The sequence below is a fragment of the Callithrix jacchus genome, chromosome 13 (assembly GCF_049354715.1).
Source record: "Callithrix jacchus isolate 240 chromosome 13, calJac240_pri, whole genome shotgun sequence".
In the NCBI taxonomy this organism is placed as follows: Eukaryota; Metazoa; Chordata; class Mammalia; order Primates; family Cebidae; genus Callithrix; species Callithrix jacchus.
The window spans coordinates 44,300,109-44,325,464 of NC_133514.1; the positions used below are offsets into that span (position 1 = coordinate 44,300,109).

At 45.9% G+C, this 25,356-nt stretch overlaps 1 pseudogene; it reads right to left on the reverse strand.

Moving 5' to 3' along the window:
- Positions 1 to 9,268: 9,268 nt before the first annotated feature.
- On the reverse strand, positions 9,269 to 9,746 carry LOC100400217 (NADH dehydrogenase [ubiquinone] 1 beta subcomplex subunit 7-like; annotated as a pseudogene).
- Positions 9,747 to 25,356: the final 15,610 nt, after the last annotated feature.

Sequence of the window (25,356 nt, forward strand, 5' to 3'; positions counted from 1 at the left end):
GGATCACTGCCCTCATGAGAGGACTTGAGGGAATGTGTTTGGCTTTTCCATCCCTTCCTCCATAAGAGAACACAGCAAGGCGCCATTTTGGAAGCAGAGAGCAGCCCTCACCAGACACGGAATCTGTCAGTGCCTTAATCTTGGACTTTCCAAGTCTCCAGAACTGCGAGAAATAAATTTCTATTATTTACAAATTACCCAGTTTGACTCTCTTATAGCAGCAGGAATGGATACCAGGGTCCCACTCATCCCTTCATAGTGCCTTATCAGACTGAAGACGTTCACCGGCCAGCTTTTGTAGCAGCCCAGGTCCCTAGAGCAGGCCTAGAAGGTCGGGGAGCACCAGCATCAGTAGCAGGGGCAAGCCCCTACTGAGCTCTATGATTACGTAATCAGAGTTCTAGGACATCCCTCAGATGGTAACCCTGGCAGGTGAGGTGAATAAGCAAAGACACACTTAGAGTTTTTGCTCAAGAAGCACTTGTAAGATTTGTGAACTTGGATCTAAAAAGGAGAAGACATCTGTTCTCCAGGAATTAGGGAGATGACAGGACTCAGAATAAGCAAATTAAAGCTATTGTGAAGAGGTACTGACACCATCTTGACACAATAGATACTTGAAACCCAACTGTAAATGGAGCTCTTACTGAAGAATTGGGGTGGAAGACCAGGGCACGAGGTCTCCAGAGAAGCCATGGGAAGAAACCCTTGGGCCAAGAAAAGAAAGCAACTGAGTGAGTGAGAGGGTTCCAGCAAGTCTCCCCTCATATGACCTTGGGGCTTCTGATAGAGAGGAGGCCAGAAATTGTCTGGGGCCCAGCTGGATTGCCTGAAGCTAGGAGCTGATGAACTCTGCCAAATCCATTTGGAGAAAAACCTGTGGGAGAAGAGAGGACTTTTGACCAGGTGGAATTAAGAGAATTCCCAGCAGCTTCCAGAAGTTAACGCATAGAATGAAATCCTGGCATTGTCCGAAGGTTGGAACATGGAATTGAGAGACGCTCAATGTTTCACATGCACATCTAGGCAAAGAAATAGAATCAATGAGGTTTTTCCAAACGGAGGTTTTCTATGTCCAAGTCTAGCCACTTAACATGAGGTGTATGTATTCATAAAGTACTTTCCGCCGGGTGCGGTGGCTCACCTTGTAATCCCAGCACTTTGGGAGGCCAAGATGGGCAGATTACCTGAGGATGGGAATTTGGGACCAGCCTGACCAATATGGAGAAACCCTGTCTCTACTAAAAATACAAAATTAGCCAGGCCTGGTGGTACATGCCTGTAATCCCAGCTACTCAGGAGGCTGAGGCAGGAGAATCACTTGAACCCAGGAGGCGGAGGTTGCGGTGAGCCAAGATCGCGCCATTGCACTCCAGCCTGGGTAACAAGAGTGAAACTCCGTTTTTCAAAATAATAATAATAAGTACTTTCCATGAATTAAAACTATCTGTGGCCTCTTGTTCCCATCATCTGTGCAACTAACTGCATGTGGGATTTCATGAGAGATGGCATAGATTAAGGTGCTATATGACTGCTGCAATAAATTCACTTGGGGGAGAAGTTCAGCATCTTCCAAAGGGACTTTTAGGGGTATCTAACAAGGCTGAAGGCAAAACAGGGAGGACCAATCAGCTGCAGTCACCATGCACTACTCCATGGAGCTGCAAATGCATCCATATCTGGAATGCTGGTATTCTCAGGATGAGAAGAAACCACACCTCTTCCAACCTGGCCTCACAGGTTGAGTTGGTTTTGGGGAGTCCCCTGGAGCTTGCTGTGGTTCATGTAGAAACATCATATACTATGCCGACAGAGTATTTGGCCTTGCACATACATGCAGACCCACCCATCTTCCTGTGCTACACTCAGTTGCTAAGGAGCAAAACTTGAGTTGCATCTTAGGGAATTCATTCTTCATAAAGATTATTGCTTCTTGGAGAAACCCTAAATTTCATGGGATCCTCAATCATTACAATGGAAAATCAAGAAGGCAGTGTAGAGACATGATTAGGATAGGGAGGTCATTTGAAAGGTTCTTACATGGCTTAATCTGACCACATAGACAAATTAATTGTCTGCCATTTCAATGGAGACAGTTGCTGCAAACTCATCTGTAACCTTGCTCAAAAAATAAGTGCAGTTTGTATATTAAAGTTGCATTGGGTACCAAATGATGGAATTCAGAGCCCTATCAGTGAAAATCAAGTATATCCACTCTCCAGAAAGCAGCAGGGGAGCAGCCACAGAGGGACCCAGGGGACCAGAGAGAATGTTCTGCAGGAGTCATTCCTGCCTTTTCCCTGGTCTCCTATCCCACATCATGTGACCCAGGCAGGCTACTATCTTCTATATGTTTCTTGTATCTTCTCTTTTTTTTTCCACTTCCATCACCAAAGCATTAGTCATTTTTCTTCTGCTCTATTGGAAACATCACCTCAACTGATCTCTCTGCTTGCATTCCTACCAGACTTGGATTCATCCTTCACATTCCCCTCAGCATTGACTGATTCACTCCATTACTGGAAATCCTTCAATAAAACCCCACTGGGGCTGGGCAGTGGCCCATGTCTGTAATCCCATCACTTTGGGAGGTTGAGGTGGGAGTATCACTTGAGGCCAGGATTTCAAGTCCAGCCTGGGCAAAATGGTCAGACCTCGTCTGTACGAAAAATTTAAAAATTAGCTGGGTGTGCTGGTGCATGCCTATAGTCCCAGCTACTCACCAGGCTGAGACCAGAGAATTACTTGAGCCTAGGAGTCTGAGGCTGCAGTGAGCTATGATTGAACCACTGCACTCCAACCTGGGCAATAGAGCAAGACCTTGTCTCAAACCACCTTCCACCAACAAAACCCCCCTTGGGTATCTACAGTACAATAAAGTCCAAACTTTTGCTTTTCACTAAAAAAAAAAAAAGTTTTTTTGAGACAAGGCCCTCTGTATCGACAGATGGACACACCCTCTGTATTGACAGCTGGACCCGCTGATATGGTTTGGATGTGTCCCCACCCAAATCTCATCTGAACTCCCATAATTCCCTCATTTCCCTGATGTGTGGGAGGGACCCAGAGGGAGATAATTGAATTATGGGGGCAGTTTCCCCTATATTATTCTCATGGTAGTGAGTAAGTATCACGAAATCTGATGTTTTATGGGGGGAAACCCCTTTTGCTTGGCTTTCATCCTCTCTTGTTTGCCCCCATGTAAGATGTGCCTTTTGCCTTCCATCATAATTGTGAGGCCTCCTCAGCCACGTGGAACTGTGAGTCCATTAAACCTCTTTTTTGTTTATAAATTACCCAGTCTCAGGTATGTCTTTTATCAGCAGCATGAAAATGAAATAATACGCCCGTCTTCTGTATTGACAAGTGGATCCTCCCTCTGTACTGACAGGTGGATCCCCTCTCTGTATTAAACAGGTCGACCCACCATGTATATTAATAGCCAGACCCGCCCTCTGTATTGACAGATGGATCCTCCCTCTGTATTGACAGGTGGATCTTCTTTCTGTATTGACAAGTGGACCCATCCTCTGTATTGACATGGATCCTTACTCTGTGTTGACAGGTAGACCCACCCTCTATATGAACTGGTGGATCCTCCCTCTGTATTGACAGCTGGACCTTCCCTCTATTGACAGGTGGGCACTCTCTCTGTATTGACAGGTGGATTCTGGCTTTGTATTGACAGCTGAACCCACCCTCTGTTTTGACAGATGGATCCTCCTCTGAATTGACAGGCAGACTCACACTCTGTATGAACAGGTGGATCTTCTCTCTGCATTGACAAGTGGATCTTCTCTCTGTATTGACGGAGGGATCCTCTCTCTGTATTGACAGCTGGACCTGCCCTCCATATTGACAGGTGAATCCTCCCTCTGTACTGATAGGTGAACCTGCCCTCTATATTGACAGGTGGATCTTCTCTCTGTATAGGTGGACCCACCCTCAGTATTGACATGTGAACCTGGCTCACTGGGCTCATCTTGGCCTCAGTCCAGTGTTTGGTGCTCTCAGGCCTTCCCTGACTTCTCTAGGCAGGTGGATGCTTCTTCCTCCCCACTTCCATTCCCGTAAAGCTGTGCTGGAGGACCACCCATGGCATCGGAGTTGGTGTCATGGATGTCTGCCTTCCTGTGGAACTGAGCTCCTCAAGGGCAGCTTCGCGTCATTTACTGTATCCCTGGTGCCTACCATAACACTGAGTAACTCATGCTAAGAAACTCATCAGTTGCTTTTATTATTTTTTTTAGGCACAGCTTTGTGGATGTAAAAACTCATCAACTTTTTAAAATGAATATTTTGGTGGTCTTCTCCTTCTTCCTCTTCTTCTTCTTTTTCTTCTTCTTTTTTGAGATAGAGTCTCACTCTGTTGCCCAGGGTGGAGTGCAGGCACAATCTGAGCTCACTGCAACTCCACCTCTCAGGCTCAAGACATTCTCTGGCCTCAGCTTCCCGAGTAGCTGGGGTTACAGGCACTATGCCTGGCTAATTTTTGTATTTTTAGTACAGACGGGGGTTTTGTCATGTTGGCCAGGCTGGTCTTGAACTCCTGACCTCAAGTAATCTGCCCTCTTCGGCCTCCCAAAGTGTTGAGATTACAGGTGTGAGCCGCCGCACCCAACCTTATTAATTTTTCCATGATTTCTCGTCCCTATCTGTCATTGATTCCAGTCTCTAACACCTACTCCATAGGCCTTTCTTCCTTGTTACATCTATGTATCCTCATTTTCCTGTTCACAATAGTTATCCCTACCTGTACTTTCTCTCCCCGTATAGAATTTTTCAAAGTAGAGTATACAAACCCCAAATGATAATACATTATAAATATCTCTAAATATCCCAAGTGCCAAGACACATTGATGGAGGAACAGTGCCCAGCTCCACCCCTCCCTCTGGAAGGAGGACCAAGTTCCACCCCTTACAATGATCAGTAAAGTTAATTCTAAGTCTTTGTTGACTTGAGTGTGGTGTCTCTGGACCTGCAGTGCCTTTTAAGTCCTATTGCACATGTGACATCATGGAAACCCTTCTAATTAGAGTCAAAGAGGAAATGTCAGAGTGTGGTGCTCGTCCCTGCAATCCCAGCACTTTGGGAGGCCAAGGCAGGTGGATCACTTGAGGCCAGGAGTTTGAGGCCAGCCTGGCCAACATGACAAAACCCCATCTCTACTTAAGAATACTAAAATTAGCTGGGTGTGGTGGAATGTGCCAGTAGTCCCAGCTACTTGGGAGACTGAATCAGGAGGATCACTTTAACCTGGGGGGTGGAGGCTGAAGTGAGCCAAGATCATGCCGCTGCACTCCAGCCTGGGCAACAGAGTGACACTTTGTCTCAGAAAAAAAAAAAAAAAGAAGAAGAAGAAGAAGAAGAAGAAGAAAAAGAAGAAATGTCAAAATCTTGAATCTCTGAGATTTTGGGCGAGAGGTATGCAGGCACTCTCTTTACAATATTTCTTTACTTGCTTAGTTGTTTGAATGGGAGGGAGTTTATTGCCTTAAATCTTTCCATCTTTAAATACTTCCAGTTCCTTTAGCCTTTTTGGAACCATATACTTTTCCAGACATGCGTTGCTTCCCCTGAGCCTGAATTCCTCTTGAGCGCTTGAGATGTGCATGAGTCGCCCTGTGGAGAGGCGCCCATCAGAATCTTCTCAGTCAATGAATCTTGGGGAAACACCCCCGGGAGTTTACGCGTACAGAACTTTCACTCTTGTTAGCAATAGCTCCTCACTCTTAAATACGCCTCATCAAGCAACAACAAAAAGCAGTGTTCACTCATGAAACCAAGGGCAGCTGGGGGCCTCTTAACTTGGACACAGCACAATCTAATGAGTAGTGCCCTAAATCAGAGGCTGCTTTCTATGAAGAGATATCTAGACAAAGTATGATCTAGTGGGCTATAAATCATGAATATGAGAGTCCAGGAAACAGAATAATGGCGAAAGTTTTGTTTTGTTTTTTGAGACCGGGCTTCACTCGGTTGGCCCAGGCTGGCATGCGGTGATGTGATCTTGGCTCACTGCAGTCTCGACCTTCAGGACTCAAGTGATCCTCCTGCCTCAGCGTCCCAAGTAGCTGGGACTATGGTGCTTGGCTTTTTCTCTCTCTCTCTCTCTTTTTTTTTTTTTTTATTTTTCATAGAGACAGGGTCTTGCCATGTTGTTCAGGCTGGTCTCAAACTCCTGGACTCAAGCGATCCACCTGCCTCAGCCTCCTGAAGTGCTGGGATCACAGGCATGAGCCATCATGCCTGGCCAGGCCAAAGTTCTTTGACTTAGTTCAGCCTGTGTTAGTTTAGTCCACACAACCTGGCACAGATCCTCTGGATCCTCACTTCCCTTGTGCCTCCCTGTGCCTCCGCCCCCACCAGCCCTTGTACATCTCCTGCTACTGCCCACGCTGGGGATTTGCTCCCATTCTTCCTGCCTCTGGAAGGTCTTCCTCCCTCCATGCGTATTCTATTCATAAATAACTTGTGGCCGGGCGCGGTGGTGCACACCTGTAATTCCAGCACTTTGGGAGGATGGTGGTAGGTACTTGTAGTCCCAGCTACTCAGGAGGCTGAGGCAGGAGCATGGCTTGAACCCAGAAGGTGGAGGTTGCAGTGTGCCAAGATTGCACCACTGCACTCCAGCCGGGGCAACAGAGTGAGACTCCATCTTAATAAATAAATAAATATTTTGTCACCCAAATTAATTCATATGTTCTGTTCTGAAGTCTTTGCCACCCTTTGTCTTTTTTCTCCCATTAAACTAAAATCAGAGTAACTGCCCAATTTGGCCAGGTTAGGTGGCTCAGGCTTATATTCTCAGCACTTTGGAAGCTGAGGGGGGTGGATCACTTGAGGTCAGGAGTTCGAGACCAGCCTTGCCAACATGGTGAAACACTGTCTCTACTAGAAGTACAAAAAATTAGCCAGGCATAGTAGCAGGCACCTGTAATCCCAGCTACTCAGGAGGTTGAGGTAGAAGAATTGCTTGAACCTGGGAGGTGGAGGTTGCAGTGAGCTAAGATCATGCTACTGCACTCCAGCCTCAGTGACAGAGCCAGACTCCATCTCAAAAAACAAAACAAAACAAAAACATATATTTACTTTTTAAACAGCGCCCTGTTGAGTGTGTACTCTGTCTCCTATTCCCCTACCTACTAACCCGGCCAGAGCTCCAACACTGCACCCAGCCCCAGCCCCAGCTACACTATATGAGAACCCGTAAGTCTCAGAGCTGGGACTTGAACCAGACAGATCGGCTTGAGTGTCTGTGATCTTAGTTTTTGGGCTCAATTATTCAGCAGAGAAGGAAAGAAAAAAGGCAGGCCGGGCACGGTGGCTCACGCCTATAATCCTAGCACTTTGGGAGGCCGAGGCAGGTGGATCACAAGGTCAAGAGACCGAGACCATCTTGGTCAACAAGGTGAAACCCCGTCTCTACCAAAAATACAAAAATTACCTGGGCATGGTGGTGCACGCCTGTAGTCCCAGCTACTCGGGAGGCTGAGGCAGGAGAATCGCTAGAACCCAGGAGGCGGAGGTTGCCGTGAGCTGAGATAGCGCCATTGCACTCAAGCCTGGAACTCTGTCTCAAAAAATAAATAAATAAATAAGAATAAAAAACAAAAAATAATTAAGGGAGTAGTCCTACCCTTAAAGAACTTGCAAATTTTCGGGGAGACAAGACATTTACACATGTAAAATGAAATCACAGAGTAGAATTGCTAATGTTTAGAAGACAGATTAAGACAATGAGAATAAAATAGGATATGCTAGAAAAGTATCTTCTTCCTGATAATAGACACTGGTAGGGTGTTTTACCCCTCCCACTTTTCTTTTCAAAACACTTCCATTCAAATAGATTAACATTCCCACTTACCAGCTTCATTTGACAAGAACAAAAAGTTGACATGCTGTAGCAGATATGGTAGACTGGTTCTCTCAATACTTATTTCAACCTCTCTTCTAGGGTACCTTCTTGCACTGCAAAAACAGGAAAACTAAAAACTAAAAAATGACACTTCCCAGACTCCCTTGCAGCTGGGGTCTGGATGGGATTCATGTTCCACCAATCGGATGCCTCTGCTTCTGGAAGTGTATATGCAGCTGAGTCAAGTGAGAGGAAAGGCAGCAGGCATTGATTTTGTGGGACTGCAGCAGGTGCAGTACGGCTTTGTAGCTATTGCAGTGGTGTTGCAAAATACACAGGACACAGCCAAGGCATCCTGTTCCAGTTCTCCAGAATCTGTTGAAAGCAACATTGTAGCAGGCCTCTGGACTTCCAACTGGCTAAGCTTATGATGCTCTAGACAAGAGGTCCTCCACCAGGGGCTATTTTGCTTCCGGGGGGGATTTAGCAAAGTCTAGACACATTTCTTTCTTATTTTGAGATAGGGCCTTCCTCTGTCACCCAGGCTGGAGTGCAGTGGTGCAATCATAGCTCACTGCAGCCTCAAACTCCTGGGCTCAAGCAATCCTCCCCCTCTTAGCCACTTGAATAGCTAGAACTACAGGCACGTGCCACTATGCCTGGCTAATTTTTAAAACATTTTTGTAGAGATGGTGTCTCCCTATGTTCCCTAGGCTGGTTTTGAACTCCTGGGCTCAAGTGATCCTCTGGCTTCAGCCTCCCAAATTACTGGGATTACAGGCATGAGCCTCAGTGCCCAGCCTGGAGACATTTCTTATTGTTGTGACTGAGGGGGTGCTATCTGTATGTAGTGGGTAGAAGCCAGTGACGTTGTGAGACATCCTGCAATGCACAGGGCAGCCCCCTTCACAAAGAATTATCCTGTCCGAAATGTCAACTGTGTCTGTCCTAGAGCCTGTGATTTACATGGTGATGTCCTAATTCCAAAAGCTTCTGGTAATCATAAAGTAGCCATTCCCTCAGGTGGTTTACTTTTTTTTCTTTTTTTAGATGGAGTTTTGCTCTTGTTGCCCAGGCTGGAGCGCAATGGCATGATCTTGGCTCGCTGCAACCTCCACCTCCCGGGTTCAAGCAATTCTCCAGCTTCAGCTTCCCAAGTAGATGAGATTGCAGGCATGTGCCACCATGCCTGGCTAATTTTGTATTTTTTGTAGAGATCGGGTTTCACCACATTGGTCAGGCTGCTCTTGAACTCCTGACTTCAGGTAATCTTCCCACCTCGGCTTCCCAAAGTGCTGGGACTACAGGCGTGAGCCACCACGACTGGCCGGGCAGTTTTTTTTTTTTTTTTTTTTTTGAGGGGCCCAAAGGTTTTATTTGACTGGCTCATAGGGTGGGGGACGCACCCCCTACAGAGCCACCTCGGGGGCCACTTTTCCGGGTCCCTGGCCTTTGGCCAACTCTGCCGCCGCCGCCTTCTTCGCCCGCAGCTGCCTTCTTCTCCCGCCGCTGCCTTCTTCTCCCGCCTCTGCTTCCGCAGGAGCAGCCGCCGCTCCCGCTCAAACTCCTTCATTCTCATCACATAGTCTCGGTGCTCGCAGTCCTCCCACTCGTGCCGCTCGTGCTTACAGGCCAGGATGTTGGGGAAGTTGTCGCGCTTGCACTTGAGCAGCCGGATGAGGCAGTGAGCACAGTAGTCCCGCAGCTGGAGCCTGGCTGGGCGTCCATCCTCTCCTGCTGTGTGGCCACCATCTCGCGCTCCTTGCGCTCCGGTAAGCCATAGTCGGGAGGGAAGGTTGGAAAATTCGAGGCATCGCCCACGTAGCGCCGGACCAGGTGCGCCCCCATGGCTGCAGTCGCCGCAGGTTCCTGCAGCATCCGAGGGTCACCTCGGCTTTTATTTGCATTTATGTTATACCAATTTATTCCCGAGCCATAACTTTCTGTTTCTTCAGTTTCTTTCTGCATATCTTTTTCTTCTGTGCAACCTCCTCTTCCAAGTTAGGAACAGTTTTGTTTTGTTTTCAGGAAGGGTCATCTTAGCGTGTCAGGAGGAGTGCGTGCGTGGGTTCATCTGACCATGAGCTCTGAGTTTCATGGGACATCTTGGTGGCTTTGTTCGCCTTCATGTGCTCAATGACTACAGCATCTACATCCAAACTCTTAAGGACAGCGTTACTCTCTGCATTTTGGGGCAGCAGTAATTCAGCACACTATTTGAGCCACCGACCCTGCATTGTCCCCACTGTCTGGCCTGGGCACTGCTGCCGACTCCACTATGGTAAGGCAGCATGGCACACGTTGCTTCTATATTGTGACATCTTTCAGATACTGGGTGGCTTTGGGGATATGCAAAGCCTTGGTGGCCTTGGCAGTTTCACGGGTATTCCTGAAGTGAACACAGAGATTTGAACTTTGTGATTTGTGTAATCTTGTGGGTGTTGTGGGTCAAGTGAATCATGCACCATTTTCAGAGTTTAACTTAGGCCACTTACAGGAAAAGCAGGGGGTTACTGGGGCCCTGTCATTTTGAAAGATCCAGCCTAAAGCCTGCTTTTCCAACCCACAAACATGTCTGTAAGCACCTGATTCCTTGGATTAAATTCCTTTTCTGTTTAAGACACCCAGAGCAGTTTCTAATCTGTGATTGAAGACTGATGCACATGTCATTGCAGAAACTGAGCCCCTATGATCTCGCATTTGAAAAATTGCAAAAAATGTAGTTTTGTGCTAACGAACCATAAGAAGTGTTAAGCTCTTGTGTAGTTTTTTGTCTCTCTCCTTTTACCCACAAAGGCATCATGTGTCAATCTGTATATGGAATCGTGTAATATGCTTGATCTAAGAATTTTAAGATACCACAAAGCAGATACCCAGAAAGCCAGAAGAAGATGAAAGGGACCTTTCACCATGTGTCAGGAAAAAAATTCTAGCAAGACATTTCACATATAAACAAACAGACAAACAAGAATGCGCAATGGCCTGGAGTGGCCATGAAGGCTTGCTGGAGGCAGCGCTAGGCAGGGGTGGAGAGCGCGGACACTGGTCAATAGCTGCTGTTTGGGTTCAAACCCTGGCTCTATGTCCTGGGAAATTGGTTAACTGCATCTATAAGTTGGCAGTTGATAATAGTCTGTATGTCATCGGGAGAGGTAATCCATATATGTAAAGACAGGCTCTTCACTGTCACCCAGGCTAGAATGCAGCATTGCAATCACAACTCACTGCAGCCTTGACTTCCTGAGCTTAGGTCATTCTCCCACCTCAGCCTCCTGAGTACAAGAGACCACAGTCATGTGCCATCACACCTGGCTAATTTTCCGTTTTTTGTTTGTTTTGTTTTTGTTTCTTTTGATACAGTGTCTCAGTCTGTTGTGCGGGCTGGAGTGCAGTGGTGTGATCTTGGTTCACTGCAACCTCCGCCTTCTGGGTTCAAGCAATTCTCCTGTCTCAGCCTCCTGAGTAGCTGAGATTATAGGCATACACCACCATGTCCAGCTAATTTTTGTATTTTTGGTAGAGTCAGGGTTTCACCATGTTGGCTAAGCTGTTCTCAAACTCCTGACCTCAGGTGATCTGCCCACCTTGGCCTCCCAAAGGGCTGGGATTATAGGGGTGAGCCACCACACTCAGCAGTAATGCTTTTAAAAGGTATATTAAATCAAATAAAAATGGAGGTAGAACTTCAGTTGGATAGAATGCGTATTATCAAATGAGTGAAGAGATTTTTGAGGTAGGTAAAAGAGTAGTAAGGCTGGAGCACAGGAAGAAATGTGGCTCGAGTTCTGTGCAAGCTGGTATCGAGAGATGGTGACATCAAATATCTGCACAGTAAGGGAAGGACAGGGTGTAGGGTTTTGAACAGCTTCCTAAGTAGGTGAGGCTATAACCTGCAAAAAAATTGAGATGTGGCTGGGCACTGTGGCTCATGCCTGTAATGTCAGCACTTTGGGAGGCCAAGGCAGGGGATCACCTGAGGTCAGGAGTTCAAGACCAGCCTCGCCAACCTGGCAAAACCCTGTCTCTACATGGGTGGCTGTCACGAGTATTGTTACTTCTGTGCCAGGACAATGCTAGACGCGTGGATAGGTGTGGGCAACAGGCTTTCCCCTAATAAACTGCCCCCTGAATGTGCCATGGCACCTCCAGCCTGGGGCTGGGATGGCCACTGCTAGGCCTTGCCCTGAGATACCACAGTATACGTGTGCCCAACCCATGCCCAGGACCCCATTCCAGGGGGTGCAGAAGGTGGCAGTAGCCACAGGGGATGAGGAGGGGAGACCTGTGGTGCCAGGGGGTAGGAGCAGTGGGCTGAGACCCTGTCCCAGAGGTGCAGGGATGGTATGTCAGCTGAAGCTCCAAGCACCCAGCACAGGCTCCATTGTCCCGGAGGACTTCACTGACAAAACACACATTCAAAGATCACGTTATCAAGCATTTCAGAATGCCTGTCAAAGGGCATTAAACATCAGGCATGGGGACTTCCTGAGCACAAGGTGTGACTCAGCAACCATACAGTATGGCTGAACTGTTCCACAGCTGTTGCTGTGTTCTGAATATTTGTGTTCCCCTAGAATCCGTATGTTGAAGCCCTAATTCTCCATGTGATTGTGTTTGGAGATAGGGATTTTAGGAGGTAATTAAAGTGAAATAAGGTTATAAGGGTGGATTCTAATCCAATAAGACTTGTGTCCCTATAAGAAGAGAGAGAGACCAGTGTCTCTCTGGGATTACAGGTGGCTCATGCCTGTAATCACAGCACTTTGTGAGGCTGAGGCAGGTGGATCACTTGAGGTCAGGAGTTCAAGACCAGGCTGGCCAACATGGTGAAACACTGCCTCTACTAAAAATACAAAAGTTAGCTGGGCCTGGTGGCACATGCCTGTAATCCCAGCTATTCGGGAGGCTGAGGCAGAAGATAATTGCTTGACCCCAGGAGGTGGAAGTTGCAAGGAGCCGAGATGGTGCCACTGCACTCCGGCTTGGATGACAAAGCGAGACTCCATCCCCCTCAAAAACAGAGAGAGAGGGAGCGACAGCAAACTACACCTTCTCAGTGAGCATGCATCGAGGAGAGGCCACGTGAGCATAGACAAGAAGGCAGTCATCTGCAAGCCAGGAAGAGAGCCCTCACCAGAATATGCAGGTGCCCTGATCTCAGACTTCCAGCCTCCAGAACTGTGAGAAAATGTCTGTTGTTTAAGCCACTCAGTCTATGACATTTTGTTCTGGCAGCCTGAGCCATCTAATGCCCCTGTGGAGCCAGACTGGGGAGCAGGAAGATCATGAATTCCTTAATGAACCTGTTGAGTTAGGGGATCTAAGTGATACTCAACTGGCTATTCCTCATATACAAACTAGTAGATCCAGTGGCCAAGAGGGAAGCTAGAAATATCAGTTTGGGAGTCATTAATATACAAATAGTAATTAGATCCATGGGAGTGGATGAGATCACCCAAGCATGGTGTTTAAAGTGAGAAGAGAGTGTAGTTAGAAACTAAGGTGGGGTGCCAACATTTAGGAGGTGGCCAGAGGCTGAAAGACAAAGAGTAGGAAAGATCAAAAAGAAGGGAGGAAATCCAAGAGTCAAGTATGGTATTCTGGAAACCAAAGAAAGGTAGAAATTAGTCAGCTTGTTAAATGCTGTTAACAAATCAAGCAAGAGAAAGGTTGGAGAATGCCTGGTGGATCTGGCCATGAGGAGGTCTCGGGAAGGTAATCTGGTTTGACAAGTGGAGCTAGAAGCTGAACTGGGATGAGGTGAGGAATGCAAGGGTGAGAGGCAGCATGGGGAAGCCCTATGTCAGTGGGGCTGTATCAGATCCACCCACAAGCTGTAAAGGTCAAGATTCCTGGGCTCTTCATGAAGGGACTATGATTTGGTAGATCTGAGACCCAAGAATCTGTTGGGTTTTTGGTTTGTTGTTTTTCTTTTTGTTGTTTTCCTTTTCTGGCCTCTAGAAGATTTTATGCCCTGGCAGGTTTGGGAACTGCTGAGAGAATGCAAATAATCTGAACTGCATTCAGAGAGACTAGGGTTGCAATCTTGATTCTGTCACATCTTAATTTTAGCTGTTTGAACCAGAAAGAGAGACTTCAATCTCTTTGAGCTTCAGGTATCTCATTCACACCCAAAATAGTGATAGTCTTGCTTTGTGTTATTGATTTGAAGATTGGAGAGTATGTATATATAATCTGGCACAGAGTCAATATTTAGTAAATAGCAGCTGGTGCTACCAACAGTGGATAGAGCAAATATAGACTTTCCCTTAATAAAGAGGTTGGCTAGGAGAGGCAGGAGAAAGCAGGATCAATCCCTGCAGTACCATGTTCAAAGAGGGATAGTATTTTGTCTTGTCTTGATTTTTGTAAGACAGCAGAGCTGTGAGCACATCTGTAAGCTGGGACACAAGAGGGGGAGGTAGGGTACAATGAGTCCACATCTCTGAGTTGACGGGAGGAATTGGCCCCAAAGCACAGATGGAAGAATTAGCTTTGAGCAGAAGAAGAAATGCCCTTGGAAGAAGTTAGTTGGTATGGGAGCAGGACATTCAGGGGTTTCGCTCCTGATAATTCCAATTTTTTCTGTGAAGTGGGAGGCAGTGTCATATTCCAAGAGGGGTAGGAATCTTGAGTGTAGACACAGGTGTGGGGAGAATGTGTTGGGAGTGTGAATGAGAGAGCTGGGAGACAAGAGCTACAGAGAAAGGGTAATAAGGGTGTCCAGTCTAGATTGGAGACCACCGATTTCTTCTTTGCCTCTCTCTGTAATATCTGTGGTTTCAGCTAGCCTCTGTATTTGTCTGGAAACAACAGATGTACCACTGATGTGTGCTGAATGCCTGTGCCAGGCATTGCACTAAGCATTTTACATGTGTTATTTTACTTAGTCCTTACAGCAGTCTCACCATGTAGGGACCAGCCACGATCCTTGTAATAGACGATGAGCTGAGGCTTAGAGAGGTTAACTAACTTGCCCGAGGTCACCCAGCTACGCAGGTGCACAGTAAGATCTCTATTTCAGATCTGACTCCAGAGTTTTTGTTCTTAACTGTGGCACGCCACACATTGATTGGGATTAGATTTTGTTGGCACACATAATGGAAAATCAAAACATGGAACAGATAAGATACAGGTTTATTCTTTTTCTTTCTTTCTTTCTTTTTTTTGAGACTGAGTCTTACTCTGTCACCCAGGCTGGAGTGCAGTGTTGGATCTTGGCTCACTGTAACCTCCGCCTCCCAGGTTTAAGCGATTCTCCTGCCTAAGCCTCCTGAGTAGCTGGGACTACAGATGTTCTGCTAATTTTTGTATTTTTAGTAGAAACAGAGTTTCATCATGTTGGCCAGGCTGGTCTCAAATTCCATACCTCAGGTGATCCACCCGTTTCGGCTTCCTGAAGTGCTGGAATGACAGGCGAGAGCCACCCTGCCTAGCTAGGTTTATTCTTTTTCATGTAATGGAAACTCAGAGGCAGGGAGATCACGACTGGATGGCAGCTCCACAATCAAGTTCCCAGGCCTTTTCTATCTTTCTGGTCCACATCTTTAACATGTGACTTCCATCCTCAAGGTTGCTTTATTGTCCAAAAGGCTTCTGGAGTTCCAAACCTCACATCCACATTCCAGAAAGCAAGAAGGTACAAGAAGCGAAAGAGGGTCTATAGGGGTCTGTCCTCCTTTCAAAGAACTTCTCTGCAAGTCCTACCCAATTACTTCTGTATACATCTTGCTGATGTAAGATCTTCTCCATAGATACAGGAGAAACAAGAGTATGTCATCTTAAGGACACGTTTTGCTATCTACAACATAACAGAGTTTTGTTAGTAAAGAAGAAGGAGAAAGCAGACACTGTGTGGGCAGCTAGAGTGTCTGCCATACAGTGAGTTTCACATATACTTCAAACCATAGGGGGAAATCTGCTAATTCTCATTTCATTAACATGCAAGCCAAGTAGTTCTTGCTAAGCTTTCCAAACTCACCAAGCAGGTGTGCTCTCTCAGTAGTAGATTCATAGCAGAATGTTTCAATAATGTCTTAATGTGAAGGCATCATTATTACATAAACTAGAGACCTTCTAGGTCCTAGTGAGAGAATATCGAACACAAACTGGCCTATCCTTCAAACAAACTGCCTTAAACCTTGATCAGGCTAGCTGGTGAAGTCCAGAGGCAGTGGGCCTTGGAGGTGTTTTGGGCAGAATGACTCCTGGTAAAAGTTGAGGCCAGGCCAGGCACGGTGGGTCACACCTGTGATCTCAGCACTTTGGGCGGCCAAGGCCTATGGATCACTTGAGGTCAGGAATTTGAGACCAGCCTGGCCAACATGGTGAAACCCCATCTCTACTAAAAATACAAAATTAGCTGGGCATGGTGGCACATGCCTGTAGTCCCAGTTACTTGGGAGGCTAAGGCAGGAGAATTGCTTGAACCTGGGAGGCAGAGGTTGCAGTGAGCTGAGATTGTGCCGTTGCACTCCAGCCTGGGCAACAAAAATGAAACTCCATATCAAAATAAAAAAAGAGTTGAGGGTTGAGGGTACGTGTTTCTTTGCCACATCCACAGGGAGAGAATAAGCCTGTTTTCCCAGTAGTCTCCCTTAAGTGCAAGGAAAAGACTTCCCAGCAACCTTCTGTGCAACTTTTCGTCAGTCTCATGAGACAGGGTCTCACTCTGTCTCCAAGGCTGGAGTGCAATCTTGCAATCACAGCTAACTGCAGCCTTGAGCTTCTTGTCTAAAGTGATCCTCCTGTCTCAGCCTCCTGAGTACCTGGGACCACAGGTAGCACCCTCAGCTAATAAGATGCCCCTTCTTAAACAAGGCATGGAATGGAAGATAAGAACACCTGTAGGCTAATAGGGCTACCGCATTTACCGTGATTTCAGTTTCCCCAACCAGATTGCTGCGAGAGAGAGGTGAAGGACAATTTTATCTATAGTATTTTCCCCCAAACATAGCCGAAGACATTTTCGTATTCCTGTGTCCTTATCATGAAATACGATGTATTGCAATATTCTTGTTTTTGTTTGTTGGTTTGGTTGGTTGGTTGGTTTGGTTTTTGAGACAGAGTCTGGCTCTGCCGCTCAGGCTGGAGTGCAGTGGTGCAGTCTCGGCTCACTGCAACCTCCAACTCCCAGGTTCCAGCAATTCTCCTGCCTCAGCCTCCCAGGTAGCTGGGATTACAGGTGCAAGCCACCACACCTGGCTAATTTTTGTATTTTTATTAGAGATGGGTTTTCACCATGTTGGCCAGGTCTAACTCATGACCTCAGGTGATCTGCCTGCCTCGGCCTCCCAAAATGCTGGGATTATAGGCATGAGCCACGACTCCCAGCCTAAAGTTCTTGACAAATGGTTGAAAATATTTATTGCTCATGGATGGGAGTATCATAAACATGGTAAATATGGAACTTGTCAAATACAAATGAGAAAATGGAAAGAAATGGAAAAAGTAAAGCTACATAAATTCATAGCCTCACTATTGTGTTTAGCAAGAGTTTATTTTTCCCTTCATGGGAATTCTTTTTTTTTTTTTTTTTTTTTTTGAGACAGAGTTTCTCTCTTATTGTCTAGGTTGGAGTGCAATGGTGCAATCTTTGCTCACCGTAACCTCCGCCTCCTGGGTTCAAGCAATTCTCCTGCCTCAGCCTCCTGAGTAGCTGGGATTACAGGCATGCACCACCACGCCTGGATAATTTTGTGTTTTTAGTAGAGACAGGGTTTCTCTATGTTGGTTAGACTGGTCTCGATCTCCCGACCTCAGGTGATCCACCTGCCTCGGCCTCCCCAAGTGCTGGGGTTACAGGTGTGAGCCACTGTGGCCGACTGAATATTGATATTTTTCTAAGAAAAAATTTAAAGTGTGTGGTTAATTCTTACACCCTTTATAGGTTTTTTTTTTTTTAAGTTTTATTTTTTGAAATGGAGTTTCACTCTTGTTATCCAAGCGAGAGTGTAACAGTGTGATCTCGGCTCACTGCAACCTCTAGCTCCCAGATTGAAGCAATTCTCCTGCCTCAGCCTAAAAGTAGCTGGGATTACAGGCACATGCCACCACACCCAACTAATTTTTTGTATTTTTAGTAGAGACGGGGTTTCACCATGTTAGCTAGGCTAGTCTCGAACTCCTAAGGTGATCTGCCTGCCTCGGCCTCCCAAAGTGCTGGGATTACAGGTTTGAGCCACCACGCCCAGTGATTTTTAAGTATTTTAGGATTCACCTTTTACTGAATTTTGTGAAATAACCTAACAATGGAAAGAACTATGTCTAGACCCTAAGAGCAGGAAGAGTTATTAGGTTTCTCTAGCTTCTGTTTTCCATTGAAGAGGGGCTTCTGATACAGTAGAAATCCCTGCTTCCCTCTACCCGACTCTATCTTTCTTCTATGGGACTGGGAGTGACTTATCTGAAGGGTAAGTTGCAGATAAAGAACTGAGCAGGTATATCCAATGTGAAAACCTATTATTACTCACTGTATTTTTCACTATTTTACATTTATTATCATGATACACTGGAATTTATTTCTTTATCTGCAAAAAGAGCATAAATTTAGTTTTTAAATATAAACTCATTCCATATTTTGTCCTTTACCTGTTTTAAAGATATGCACTAAAATATTTTTCTTACTGTAGTTACCCTTGGAATTTTCACCACCTACCTTAACAAAACCTAATGATGATTCAAGTCGTCAGCTTTACACCAAATCATCCTTTAACTCCAGTCACCCCCTTCTCAGGTTACATTGCTATTGGGTCTAACCAGGCCTTTTATTTTCTTTTTAATTTTTTTTTTTACAGAAAATTTTTCACAGTAAAATTAAGAGGAAAGTACAGCCTGAGTGTGGTGGCTCATGCCTCTAATCCCAGCACTTTGGGAGGCTGAGGTGAGCAGATCACTTAAGGTCAGGAGTTTGAGACCAGCCTGGCCAACATGGTAAAACCCCGTGTCTACTAAAAATACAAAAATTAGCCAGGCACGGCGGTGGGTGCCTGTAGTCCCAGCTACTCAGGAGGCGGAGGCAGGAGAATTGCTTGAACCCAGGAGACAGAAGTTGCGGTGCACAAGATTGCACCACTGCACTCTAGCCTGGGTAACAGAGAGAGACCCTGTCTCAAAAAAAAAGAAAAAAAGAGGGAAGTACAGATGTTTTCCATACACTCCCTGCCTCCACAGGTGCACAGCCTCACCCATTATAAACATCCTCCACCAGAGCGGTACCTCTGCTATAACCCATGAACCTACATTGACACATCATTTTCACCCAAAGCCCATACTTTACATTAGGGTTTACTCTTGGTATTGTGTATTCTATGGGTTTGGATAAATGTATAAAGACAATGTCTCCGCCATTGTAGTGTCATACAGGGTATTTTCACTGCCCTGGAAATCTTTCATGTTCCACATAGTCATTCTTCCCTCTCTGCTAACCTGACACCACTGATCTTTTTATTGTCACCATAATTTTGCCTATTCCAGGATGCTGTATAGTTGGGATAACACAATCTGTAGACTTTTCAGATTGGTTTATTTCACTTAGCAATCTGCAATTAAGGTTCCTCCATGTCTTTTCATGACTTGATAGCTCATTTATTTATTTATTTTTAATTAAATTAATTAATTAATTAATTAATTTTTTGAGACACAGTCTCACTCTGTCCCCAGGCTGGTGTGCAATGGTGCCATCTTGGCTCACTGCAATCTCTGCCTCCTGGGTTTAAGCAATTCGCCTGCCTCAGCCTCCCGAGTAGCTGGGACTACAGGCATGCACCATCACCCCCGGCTAATTGTTTGCATTTTTAGTAGAGATGGGGTTTCACCATGTTGGCCAGGATGGTCTCGATCTCCTGACCTCGTGATCAGCTACCTCAGCCTCCCAAAGTGCTGGGATTACAGGTGTGAGCCACTGCACCTGGCCGGTAGTTCATTTATTTTTACTGCCGAACAAGATTTCATTGTTTGGATGTGCCACAGTTTATCTGCTCAACTACGGAAGGTGCTCTTGCCGGTTTTCTTTAGCCCCACAAGTTGGACAATATTATTGCTTTCTAACCACCAGTGTTTGTTTAGAATGACCCACACTTCAGATCTTTTGTCCAGGATTGCTTTCTTTCTTTGTGAAATATATATCCTCTGTAAACTCCTAGTAGAAAGCAAGTTGCTTTTTATTTATCCTTCTTGGCATTTATAGGAATTTCTGAATCTATGAATTACTTTAATCAGTTATGAAAAATTCTCAGCAACTATTACTTTAGTATTGCCTCTCCCTCATTCTGTTAGCTCCTTCGAGAACTTGTAGGACGTGTATGGCAACTTCTCACTTTACAGGCACATATCTTTTTTTTTTTCTGAGATGGAGTCTTACTCTGTCACCCAGGCTAGCCTTCAGTGGTGTGATCTCGGCTCACTGCAAACTCCACCTCCCAGGTTCAAGCGATTCTCCTGCCTCAGCTTCCCAAGCAGCTGCAATTACAGGTGCCCAACACCACACCTGGCTAATTTTTGTATTTTTAGTAAAGATGGGGTTTCACCATGTTGGCTAGACTGGTCTCGAGCTCCTGACCTCAAGTGATCCACCGCCTTGGCCTCCCAAAGTGCTGGGATTACAGGTGTGAGCCACCACACCAGCCTACAAGCACTTAGGTTAGTGAGTGTCTAGGTCTGTTAAAGCTGCTATAACAAAAACACCATTGACTGGGTGGCTTATAAACAGCAAAAAATTATTTCTCACAGGTCTGGAGGCTGGGAAGTCTAAGATCAAGGTGGCAGCATGGTCAGGTTCTGGTGAGGGCCCCTTTCCTGGTTCATAGATGGCTGTCTTCTTGCTGTTTCACGGGGAAGGAGTGGGATGGGCTGTCTGTGGGGCCTCTTTTTAAAAGGTACTAATCTCATCGTGTGCCCTTAAGACTTAATCACCTCCCAAAGGCTCCACCTTCTAATACCATCACCTCGGGGCTTGGGATTTCAACATAGGAATTTCTGGGGAACATGAGCACGTAGACCATAGCGAGCAGTCTCTTGCAGTCTCTATTTCTTGTTTCTGGACTACAGTCTTTGAAATTCCTACAGATTGACCCTCTAGTTCACTATTTAAACGTTTCCAGTATGCTGTTTAACTTTTCTGTTTTTTCCCAATATTCTACCATGATAATTTTCAAACTATGGATAAGTTGAAAGAATATTATGTTAAACTCCCATACACCCATCATCTATGTTTTACAATTAATATTTTACTGTCCTTGTTTTGTCACATATCTTTCCACTGTTGACCTCTCTATGCACAATCTCAACACTGTGCACACCAAAGTCAGTTGCAGCATCAGTGTATTTACTTCTGAATCTTCCATTTAGTTTTCATTTTAGATTGACATGATTTCCATTTCTAAAAGGTCCATTTACTCCTCTTTCATATGTATCCAGTCATTTCTGATGGTCTCTTACTCATCACTTCTCTTTCCAATTTTTTTCATTTCCTTTTTGGAGATGGAGTTTCGCTCTTGTTACCCAGGCTGGAGTGCAATGGCAAGATCTCGGCTCACCGCAACCTCCGCCTCCTGGATTCAAGCAATTCTCCTGCCTCAGCTTCCCGAGTAGCTGGGACTACAGGCACGTGCCATTATGCCCAGCTAATTTTTTTGTATTTTTAGTAGAGACGGGGTTTCACCATGTTGACCAGGATGGTCTCGATCTCTTGACCTTGTGATCCACCCACCTCGGCCTCCCAAAGTGCTGGGATTATAGGCATGAGCCACTGCACCTGGCCAGCATTTTTTTTTTTTAGAAACAGCTCTTGCCTTGCCACTGGGCTTTGGTAGAAGTTGAACATCTAGCCATTAGCCACCAAGGCACCAGGTAAGCTGAGCTGCCTTCCATGGACCAGGTGTCAGCTAATCCAATCACTTCACTGATGCTGCTCACTGGTACTACATCATCCAAAGGAACAGGCCCCGGAAGACAACTGCTTCAAGAACAGATGGATCAAGGGCTCAGTGCGGTAGCTCACGCCTGTAATCCTACCACTTCGGGAGGCCAAGGCAGATGGATCACCTGGGGTCAGGAAGTTGAGATCAGCCTGGCCAACATGGTGATACCCTGTCTCTACTAAAAATACAAAAATTAGCTAGGCGTGCTTGAGCGTGCCTGTAATCCCCACTACCTGGGAGGCTCTGGCAGGAGAATTGCTTAAACCTGGGAGGTAGAGGTTGCAGTGAGCTGATATCGTGCCACTATACTCCAGCCTGGGTGGCAGAGCGAGACTCCATGCCCTGGACCAAAAAGACAAAACAAAACAGATGGATCATATTTACAGTGTGTCTATTCACAGTGCACTCTGGCCCCTGCTTAACTGTGGACACTACTGTGTCCTTATGAAGAATTCTTCACTCAATCCAACTGAATGAGGAGAAACTATTTTGAGCCTGGCTTACCAATGGAATTTGTGGTGCTGTAGCCTCACTAAGAAGTTGTCCTGGGGCTGGCCATGGTGGCTCACGCCTGTAATCCCAGCACTTTGGGAGGCCAAGGTGGGCAGATCACCTGAGGTCAGGAGTTGGAGACCAGCCTGGCCAACATGGTAAAACCCCATCTCTACTAAAAATACAAAGCTGGGGACAGTGGTACATGCCTGTAATCCCAGCTACTCAGGAGGGTGAGGCAAGAGAATCTCTTGAACCTGGAAGGCAGAGGTTACAGTGATCAAAGATGGCACCGTTGCATTCCAGCCTGGACAACAAGAGCAAAACTCTATCTCAATCAATCAATCAATCAATCAATCAATTGAAGTTGTCCTGAAGGACAGTGATACAGAGAAATCTTCCAGGCAGATAGAACATCAAGCAGCACATCTCCTTGTCTACTTCATCAAGAAGAGATTAGCCTGAATGGAGAACCTACCTCAATTCACCGGTAAAGGCTGGTGGCTGGACTGAATGATCAGTGACTTAGAATGACCTTGATTTGGAGGGTAGCTGCTTTGGGGAGGAGGTTTGAGGACAGACCTCTCAGATCGTGCCAGTAGTATGCAAAACGCTGGGCCCAGATATATGTTCACCAACAGCCCTAAGAAGAAGGCTCCTAATAACCAGGTTGGCAAGATGACTGAAGCCAGCTTCCTTCTCCCACCACTTCAGTGATTCATGAATAAAGTGGCAGTGGTGGCAAAGCAGGAGCTGTGCAAAACCTCATCATCATGAACTTCCCTTCACCAAAGCCAGCCTTGGGTATCATGGGCTCATGACCATGCTTCGGCCCAGCATGCCAGCAGCAGCCACCAGTCTTGAGTCCCCAGTATGGTATCACTTCCGGGTATCAGCTGTTATGTGGTAGGTTGATTACATAACATAGGACCTTTTCAGTCCTGAAGGGGGTAACAATCGATTCTCATAAGGAGGGACAGAAATGCTTACTTCGCATTTGTTTTTTTTTTGGCTGTTGTAGCACTGTCATTCATGGACTTACAAAATGTTATACATGTCACAGGACTCCGGAATAATGTTACCTCTAACCTAAAAAATCAGTCCACACTGAAAAAAGAAAAGGACTGGGGTTTATCATCTTAGGATTCATGGATCTTACTGTGTACTCAATCACCTAACAGCAGCTAGCTGCTCATTTAAAAGGGTCAAGTGGAAACAGTCATGTAATTGCCACCTGCTCCAGAGAGACGAAAACTTTCGAGTTTTCAACATCCGAGTGGAACTGGACATGCAGAATCATGCAAATACGAAAAAGCAGCACATCCAAGTCATTGCAGGTAGTTGAAAAGGGCAGAAAATGGGGCAGGCAGGTGAGCTTTGTAGATCCTACTGAGCAACCTAGGCTTACCCCCACAGGTGATAGGAAGTCCAAGACGGTTGCTATCAGAGTGACAGGGACCAGGACAATTTACATTTTGGAGGAAAGCTTCATAACACTCCTCCCCTCTGCAAGCCTTGCCTCCATGCATAACCCCCTCCCCACAAGGATAATTTATTTCATGAGTCCTCGATGTTTTATATATTGCATCCACAAATTATTTGACACTTCCTTCCCGGAGGTGGGGCTTCCTGTTTCCCTTACGCTGGATTTGGTAACCAGCATCTAACAAAACAATGGAAAAGAACAACTTTACAGTGGAGAAATCTGCTTAACTAAACCATTGAGGTTAATACCACATAGACTCTGATAGGATGTGATGAGAAGGACATGTCACCTGTCCCATTCTTCCCAAAAGCGAAGTAAGGGGTACACAGACACGTTCTGTACTATCTTTGCAACTCTTCTGTTAAATCTGAGATTATTTAAAAATGAAAGTTTAAAAAATGATTTCAGAGTAAAAACATTTAAAAGGGGGGATGACTTTGTGTCCAAAAAGATTCTCAGTAAAGGGGTTGTTTATTTATTTTTGAGACAGGGTTTCACTCTTTCTCCCAGGCTGGAGTGCAGTGATGTGATCTCAGCTCACCACAACCTCTGTCTCCCAAGCTCAAGCGATTCTCCTGCCTCAGCCTTCCAAGTAGCTGGGATACAGGCATGTGCCAGCACACCTGGCTAATTTTTGTGTTTTTAGTAGAGATGGGTTTCACCATGTTAGCCAGGCTGGTCTTGATCCACCTGCCTCAGCCTCCCTAAGTGTTGGGATTATAGGCCTGAGCCACCACACCCAGCCTGTTTTTTTTGTTGTTGTTGTTGTTTGTTTTTTGAGAAGTAGTCTCACTCTGTCCCCTAGGCTGGAGTGCTCAATCTCAGCTCACTGCAACCTCTGCCTCCCAGGTTCAAGCGATTCTTGTGTCTCAGCCTCCTGAGTAGCAGGGATTACAGGCGTATGCCATCACGCTAGCAGATTTAAAAATCCGTGCCCAGCTTTGGCCTGGAGTTTTAAAGAATAAAAATATATAAAAAAGAATATATTTCAGCCAGGCACAGTGGCTCATGCCTATAATCCTAGCACTTTGGGAGGCCAAGGTTGGTGGATCACAAGGGCAGAAGTTCAAGACCAGCCTGACCAATATGGCAAAACCTCGTCTCTACTAAAAATACAAAAATTAGCCAGGCGTTGTGGGGCACGCCGGTTATCCCAGCTACTCAGGAGGCTGAGGCAGGAGAATCACTTGAACCTAGGAGGCAGAGGTTGCAGTGAGCCAAGATCTTACCACTGCACTCTAGCCTGGGCAAAAGAATGAGACTCTGTCTCAAATAATAATAATAATATATTTCAAGCAGAGTGAAAGTGATTCTACATGAAAGGATGATATTCAAGAAGGAATTGGCCGGGCGCGGTGGCTCAAGCCTGTAATCCCAGCACTCTGGGAAGCCGAGGTGGGTGGATCCCGAGGTCAGGAGATCGAGACCATCCTGGTCAACATGGTGAAACCCCGTCTCTACAAAAAATACAAAAAATTAGCTGGGCATGGTGGCACGTGCCTGTAATCCCAGCTACTCAGGAGGCTGAGGAAGGAGAATTGCCTGAACCCAGGAGGTGGAGGTTGCGGTGAGCCGAGATCATGCCATTGCACTCCAGCCT